The 8,535-nt window shown below is 37.2% G+C and overlaps 1 non-coding gene across 1 annotated transcript; it reads right to left on the bottom strand.

The window, feature by feature from the left end:
* Positions 1–8,087: 8,087 nt before the first annotated feature.
* Positions 8,088–8,190, bottom strand: LOC140530559 (U6 spliceosomal RNA). The gene has a single exon (XR_011975995.1). It is a non-coding gene; the product is annotated as a U6 spliceosomal RNA (small nuclear RNA).
* Positions 8,191–8,535: the final 345 nt, after the last annotated feature.

Below are 8,535 nucleotides of genomic sequence, written 5' to 3'. Positions count from 1 at the left end.
TGTATGTATGTGTGTGTGTATGGGTATGTATGTATGTGTATATTATATATGTGCAGGAATGTTATGTGTAGATGTGTGTATGTATATGTACATGTGTGTATTTGTATGTATATATATACATATATATGTATATATATGTGTGTGTGTATATATATATATATATATATATATATACACACATGTAGACAGAGGACACAGGGTGAGCTGAATATGAAGGGACCTTACCTAAAAAAAATAAAATTTACTGTTGAATGGAATGTGCTAGGAGTAAGAGAAAGGGAGAGGTAGAATGAAGCAAATCATCTCACATGCAAGAGGGAAGAAAGAGCTTCTACAAAAGAGGGGAAGAGAGGGAGATGAAAGGAAATAATTAAGCCTTACTCTCATGGGATTTGGCTTAAGGAGGGAATAACACACACTCAATTGAATATGGAAATCTATTTTTCCCTGCAGGAAGGGAGGGGACATGAGAGGGAAGATAATAGAAGGGACAGCAAATTTGGGAAAAGGATAATCAGAAACAAACCCTATTGTGGGAGGACAGGTCAAGGGAGAGAATGGAATAAATGAAGGGCAGGATGGAAATGTGGTTGCTCTTTTACAACATGAATATTATGGAAGTGCTTTGCACTGTTACACATGTATGACCTATATTGATTTGCTTGTTTTCTCAATGAGGGTGGTTGCGGAGGGAGGGAAAGAATATGGAACCCAAAGCTTTAAGCATGAATGTTAAAAATTGTTTTAGCATGCAACTGGAAATTAAGCCATACAGACAATGGAGTATAGGAATCTATTTTGCCCTACAGGAAAATAGAGCGGAAGGGGAATGAATGAAGGGTGGGTAATACAAGAGAGGACAGACTGGAGAAAGGGGTGAATGGGGTGCATGCTGTCTTGGGGTGGGGATAGAGAGAGATGGGGAGAAAATTTTGAATTCAAATTCTTGTGGAAGTCAATGGTAACAACTGAAAACAAATCAATTATATATTTAAAAAAGAAGGAAAAAAAGAATCTTTAGCTTTCTTCAAGGTTTAGCTTAGGTACTCTTCTCGATACCACCTCATTTGCCCTACTTGTTAGTGCTTCCTCCTCAAAATATCTTGTACTTGCTTATCTTTGGACATGTTGTATTCCACTGGTAGAATGTAAATTCTTTGACAGCAGTAACTGTTTTGAATTTTGCTTCTATGACCCGAGGGCCTGGCACATTGACTTTTATGCTTTTGTTTTCCCATATGGGATTGTGGTTGCTTCTGGTAATATATTTTTATTAAGAGCCATGTCCATGTCTCGGTGGTAAGGTCGTTTACATTTCTGCATTAAGGTTTCTAGTTCACCTTATTTAAATTGATGTATAGACATCTGAAGTCATCTGTATTTTACTGTCCCTCTTATTGAATACTGTCTCCTGTCCATTATTAGACTTCTCCAATGGTATTCTTCCTTCTGTGATGTAACAGCTTAGTTCCATAGTATCACTCTTAGGGGCTGTGTAGATTTTCTTCCTTTCCATTTCTTCTTAGATTTGAGCTCCCTTGAACAGATCCTCAAGTTTTCAGACAATTTGTTCTTCTCAGTTCCCTTGTTAGGTACGTTACACTAGTGACCAAAAGCTCCCCATTCTTGCATCTGAAGTTCTCATCCAGAAATCCAAGACTCTTTCTCTAGTACCATCCTCTTAGCCAGATATCCATTTCCAGTATCCTTCTTTCTGATAACACTGTCATTCTACTCTAGTATTATTCTAATGCTTTTGTGCTCTAATATTTTTGTTTATGCAGGTCTTTTCTCATCAACTAGACACTAACTTGAGGCTAAGGAGCCTGCTTCTGGCTTTGTTACAGATGTTACAGAGTGTTCTGTGTAAAGTAGCTGCTTAATCAATATTTGTTGAATGAGATTGGATTAAGTTGAATTTATTAAAATCTAATATACCTATGATATAATCTTTCCTTACTGGACAAGACTCACAATGGATTGAGGTTTGAGGTCCCACATGATGCAGACTGGGGGGAGGCAAGAAACATAGAAGGGACAGGTCATGAGGACTTCCCATTGAGGGAGTGGCCAGAAGTGTCTCATTGGCCACATAGAGCAAAGGTAGATTATGCTACCATGGGTTAGGTTACTAAGCTGTCAGTCAGCAAGCATTTATTAAGTACCTCTTATATGTTAGGTACTGTTATAAGCAGAGGAGATACAAAGCAGAGGAGTTGGAAGCAAGGGATGGGTCAGAAGTATGAGCATCAAATAATAATAGCATTTGAAGGATGGGTAAAGGGATGTGGTCTGGGACATATGGAAAGTTCAGAGGATTTATGTTTCATAAAACATCCAAGATACTTTGTATCACCTGATGTCTTACAAGTGCATGTGTGAATCCCTTCTTGAGCCTAGGAGGTTGGTTCTGCCTTCTGGCTTCTAAGTTATCTTCAGCTGGACAGCTCCTTGCTGCCTTCAAGAGGAGTATCCATCTCCAACAAGCAATGGACAATATAAAGTCACCAAATCAAACATTTTTTAAAATAAAATCTGAGAGGAAGGGTGGCATTTGCTCACATATGTCAAGGCCAAGAAATATTTCTAGGAAGTATGCAACTGAACTTCTACAATCAAAATATAATCAAGATCTCATTGTTTAAAGAATTCAACTTTTTGATAGACTGGTTTAAAAACTGATCCATTATTTCCACTAAATTCTTTTAGAAGGGCATGAGATTTTGATGTCTTGGAACCAGAAGAGATATATATTGCTGGCTTGTTATCTTTGGCTGCTAGGATATCAGTGATCATAAAAAATGGAATGTGGATGGTGGGAAAATAGAATTCCAGAACTTGAAAAGGACTATGAAAAAGGATTGTAAGAGACAAGAATGCATTAGATCACAGGAAGGAATCAAAGCCATGGGAATATAAATGCATAATAAAGAAAGAAACTTTAGTTCCATTAGGTTATTCTTGAATCAGCAGTCAATTCATGGGAACTACACTAACTCCTCTTAGTAGGGCCAGGCCAAGGCAAAATTGTAAAGGATGCAATTCATCTTTCTTGCCTTCTCTACCAGCCTTAGTTTTGGAGTTCTATATTTGGGCTTAGACAGTAAAATCTCACTGTTTCCACTTAATACCTATGTGACTTTTGTCATTAAGTTTCTTCACTGGAAAAATGAAGAGGACAAGAAGATCTCTAAGGATCCATTTAGCTCTGAGTTCATGCTTCTATTTATTGTTAGATGACTGCCAACTGTTTTTAATCAGGTGTCTTTTCAGAAGCAAGGAATGATGTAAAGTATCAATCCCAGAGGCAAGACTACCACCTTTTATTGATTTCCAGCACATAAATGTTCACACTAAAAATTTAATGACTCTCATGAGCCAGTATAGCTTTCTCTAGTATACCCCTGACCTTACCTTATTCTGTTGTATTTCCTTGATGAAGTTTTTGCTCCTATTCTTTGGAGTTTCTCAGTGGTTATATGTTAACAGCCTGCTCATAGACACCATGCACCTTTCCATTGTGTGATGTGCATCTTTATTTCTTTAGAGACATGGATATTCCAGATTTGCTGCCATGGAGCAACACTGGAAAAAACTTTATATTGAAAACATGGGTCTTTGCTGTTACAGAAACTTAGGGTAATTAGAAGTGCTTTGCAGTTTCCCAAAAGAAGTCCAGCTCACTCTCCTCCTTTTCAACACTGGAGCCAGTTCAATGCCCATCTGTATTATCTGTCTCAGATATACTTTCTCTTGGACAGGTGTAAGAGGGTGTCCATTGAAATCTGAGCAATAGACATCTTTCATCCATTTGGTATTTCCTGTGTTGATGGAGAGCCCAAACTCCTTTGTGTGATTACAGATGTCTTTCAGTAGGCTCTACAGCGTGTTCAGTAGGCTTGATGCAATCTCTACAATGTCATCTAAAAACAAGAACATCTGGAAGATTTAACCATGTATTTAACTTTAACTGTGAAAATGAATGTAATATTTGGAAGGAATTTAAAAAATGAAACCTTTAAATTTATAGGCAAGTGAATTTGAATTCAATTTGACAAATTCTTGAGTTCCTACTGTGTGCAGGACTTGAACCTGGTCCTTCCTGACACCGAGACTAGCTCTCTGTATATTTTGCCATTCTACCTCTCACTCTGGGTGAGTAACCCCAAACAATATGAGCCAGGGTAGGTCACTTAGTCTTTAACCAACTCTCTAAGACTATAAATTACCGAACAGGTACTAATCTTCATTAACAGAGGAAGTTCCTCTTGCAGAACTCTTCGTGTTGATGAAATCCAGGTCATGTAACTGCAACACAAACTCATCATGCTATATACTTCACCATGGCACTAAGGGGTTTTCCCTCTCCCTATGAGTCTGTACTATACTGAGATCAGCTTTTGGAAACTTTTGGATCTGACTCTCTTGCCTTTCTTTTGGAAGGTTTTTGAGAAGCAACCTCACATAATTTGCACAGCAAACCTAGATGTCATGGAGTCAGTCAGCCAATAAACATTTATTAAAAGCTTATTATGTGCCAGGTCCTGTGCTAAGTACTGGGGGATACAATGAAAGGCAAAAGACAGGTCCTGCTCTCAAGGAGTTCCCAACCTAGTGGGAAAGATAATATAAACAACTTTGTACAAGCAAGTTATATACAGGACAAATTGGAGATGATAAATGGCATTAAGGCAATTGGGGAAAAGGTTTTTTTTGTGGCGCTTTAGCTGAGACTTGAAGGAAGGCAGGAAATCTTGGAGGCAGAGATGAAGAAGGAGAGAATTCCAAGCAGGTATGAGCCAATGAAAATGCCTGGAATTGGGAGATGGAGTATCTTGAGTGAGGATCAGCAAAGGAGGTCAATGTTACTGGCCCAAAAAATACATGGCTAGGGTTGGGAAGGTGGGGAGGGGAGTAACGTATAAGAAGGAAGGTAGAGGAAGATGAGAGACAGGAAGACAATAAAATGAGAGTGATTTCCTTTTTGAACCCCCAAAGACTCAATGGGAAGTATTGGCATAAGTTGGAAGCACAGCATCTAGATTCTGGGAAAAGGAAGTAGTTAGTGGTTATAGAGTCACCATGAGCTGTCTCAGAGTCAAAAACAGACAACCATTTGGGTGACCCAAGAAAGCAGTCTTCCTCCAGTTACCAGAAGAGACCTTTTGTACAAAGGAGAAGTGAACCCTGGGTGCCAAGCAACAGAAGGTTAAAATAGCCTAGCCCCTAGAGGTATTCTAGTCCTAGAGTCATAAACGATCTACTACTGTCAGCCAGAGCTCCAGTGTGTTTGTTCCACTGTCTGGTTGTTCCAAAAGTAGTAAAAAAATAATTAGCACTATCCTTTAAGAGGCAAGCCAAATAGGAGCAAGCAGTTTCGTCTAATTTGGTCTAAGAAACTGTTATTTCTTTGGAAAGCCCTGTACTGATATGTGTTATGTTGTTATGTATTTTGAAACAAAATATCATTGACAAAAATGAAAAAAAGACTTTGCCTAAAATCAGTAAGATTTGTTTACATTTTTGTTATGATAAAGTTCTGTTGCATAATAAAAGAGTATGTCTTCAGTTCATTTTGAGCTTGTCTGCTTCAGAATCAGTGCCTTCTGTATTGAAAGATTTCTAGCAGATGAGATATTTGCATTTCTGAATTAACCTTCTTGTAATACAAGAATATGAAGAGGTATGACTCTTTCTCTGGTTTTCATGTCACACTGATCTAAGTTGAATTAGCCTGCAATGTTATACTACTCTATTTAATTTTTGGATTCACAGGAGAAGCTACCTCACATTACCTACGATTCTAACCCAATCAGTGGTGTCATGAGAGAGCAATATTTTAGGGTAGGCCTTCACCACTACCACTGGGGTCTCAGATTACACAATGATCCTGATTTCTGTTACTGTGGCTGGCATTCATTGGGTTTGCTGTTGTGCCACTGCCCAACTCCATGACACAGATGATAAATTAGTTATCCTCATTATTGTCATCATCATCATCTTTCTCTTCCTCCTCCTTCTTTTCTTCATCTTATATTTCTGTATAATTATCACAAACTACCATTAGTATAAGCAAATCCACATGACAATCGCCATTTATAGAATTTTATTGACATATAATAGTGTTGTTAATTCAAGTGGATGAGACCCAAGGATGGCATTTTGATTGCAATCTTGGATATTAATTCTTTCATAGTCTACATGCAGTATTTGTATTCTATAAATAGAATGGCATGAACCTATTGTCAGTCTTCTCATTTCTTCTTTTGTTTTCTTCTTCCTCTTCTTTCTTTTCTTCCTCTTCCTCTATACTTACAATAGTACCTTCAAGTTTGCAAAGCAATTTATAGATCATATTAGCTTTTGTTGGCCACCATAATAAACTATGTTCATTGTGAACTTTCAGTCTACTAGTATCCTCATTTATTTTTCAGATGAACTGCTGTAAAATCATGCCTATCCCATATAGTAGTCATGATGAGTTTTTTGATCCCAAGGCTAAGATTTTACACTTTTTTCGTATTCATCTTGTGATCTGGCCTAATCTTCCTACCCATTGAAAGCTGTTTTTGGATCCTAATTCAATCATCAAACATTTTAGCTTCTCATGCTCATTTTTTTACCTATCAAATTTTGGTGTCTATGCCTTTATCTAAGCATCAATAAAAATGCAGTTCTTCATGATCTTTTTTTCAACTATCACTGATACTAACATTGGTTCAGCAGGCACATCTACCAGTTCTTACCTATGACTTTACCTCACTCTCATTTTCTCTATGTCTTTCCCAAGAATACTTTGGCAGGTTCCCAACACTACCTGTAATTTATACCTCTTATACAATGTATACTGAAGCGGTTTAAGTGTTGCTGAAACATTCTGTAAAGCTTTACTGACAATACCTTCTAAAGGGCTGTGTGATACAATGAAGTGTTATGAATGACCAAAGTCTTGGGCTTAAGTTGGTAGACAAGAAAGGTAGGCAGAACTAAATTCAATCGAGTAACTTTTTATAATTACTGACCAAAATGTTTTGTATCCTCTTTTCAATATAAAAAACATCTTGCTTTCCTGTTCAATTTCAGGCTTTGATTATGGTACACATGAAGTAACTATAATAGAAAACAGACTGAATTCTTCAAAATCCTCTCATTTAAATATCTTTCTAATGTTCTTAGTATTCAGTTTATACAAAGATTTATATGCTTATATGCAGGAACTCAGTTCCATATGTTCTTTTGCAAATCACTAAGTAGACATTTGTAAGTATGAATGCTTAAAAACTGTCTAAGAACGTAAGTATGGCCTATCATTTGGTCCCCTACATGTGTTTATAGTGCTATGACTGCAATGCAGATGAAAGACAGGGTACAGGCAGTTCTCTCATTTATAGAGGGTTATTTACCCACACAACTTAAAGAGAATGCAAAACCCTCATCACTTTGAGTAGAACCTCCTTGGCAAATACCTGGGAGTACATGACTTAAAGTCACTCAAGACACTCAGGAATGGATGGGTTGTGATTATGTGTTGTTGGAGGAAATATGTCTATTAATAAGATCACAAATCCATTAGAACGCTGAAATGTTTTCCTAGAAAAGGCATCCCTGGAACAGGACTTATCACACAGATACTAAGGAAATGTCTATCGAATTGAATTGAATTGAGTCTTTCCCCAAAGAAATATCACATAATAGTGAAATACGTTTCTTACTAAGGGCATGATGGTCAACTTGGTTTTATAAAAGGCTACAGGCACCATATTTAAATAACTCTTAGTGTTATACCCAAGTGCTGGATGTTACAAAAAATTCGAAAGGATAATGTTTAATAGGGCACTGCTGTTAGAAATCCTTAACAGCTTATTAATATGGTACTATATGATGCTTACTGTATATTGTGTATCTTGTTTGTAATTTCAGCCTGGTTTTCATTACAGGAAACTAAGAACACTTTCAATGGTATCATGAGTTTCAGAATGGCTCCTCCTCTTCTCCTTCTCCTCCTCCTCCTCTTTCTTCTTTTCTTTCTCCTTCTCTTCTTCCTTCTCCTTCTCTTTCTCCTCCTCTTCCCTCTTCTTCCCCCCCTCAAAAATATGGAATACTTCACAAATTTGCATGTCATACTTGCTCAGGGGCTGTTCAAATCTTCTCTGCATCTTCCTGATTTTTGTATACGTGCACCAGATGGATTCTAGAAGGGAATCTGAGAGTTCTTTTAAGAACTTTTCAAGGAGACTTAAAGGTGCTTACTTATTAATGTCTTTTTAATAAACTGATACAGAGATGGGTTTTTAAAATGATGCTTTTTTCTCATTATAAATTTACCTGTAGCAAGTGTAGGTCTTAGTGAGCAGATTGCTGGATTTTCTGTGCATTCAGAGTTGGCATCTAGTCCTAAAAAATTGTCTGGCAAACAAACATAAATCTGTATATCACGGGCTATATGTACTTTCAGGAGTTATATATACTTTAAATTTGTCTAATGCTTATAGGCAGGAAGGTAATTTTACATTCATTATATCACCTGATCCTTAT

This window comes from Notamacropus eugenii, chromosome 2, assembly GCF_028372415.1.
Source record: "Notamacropus eugenii isolate mMacEug1 chromosome 2, mMacEug1.pri_v2, whole genome shotgun sequence".
Taxonomy (NCBI): domain Eukaryota; kingdom Metazoa; phylum Chordata; class Mammalia; order Diprotodontia; family Macropodidae; genus Notamacropus; species Notamacropus eugenii.
Note: the sequence above shows the minus strand (reverse complement) of the source record. Positions and strands in the feature narration are given on the sequence as shown.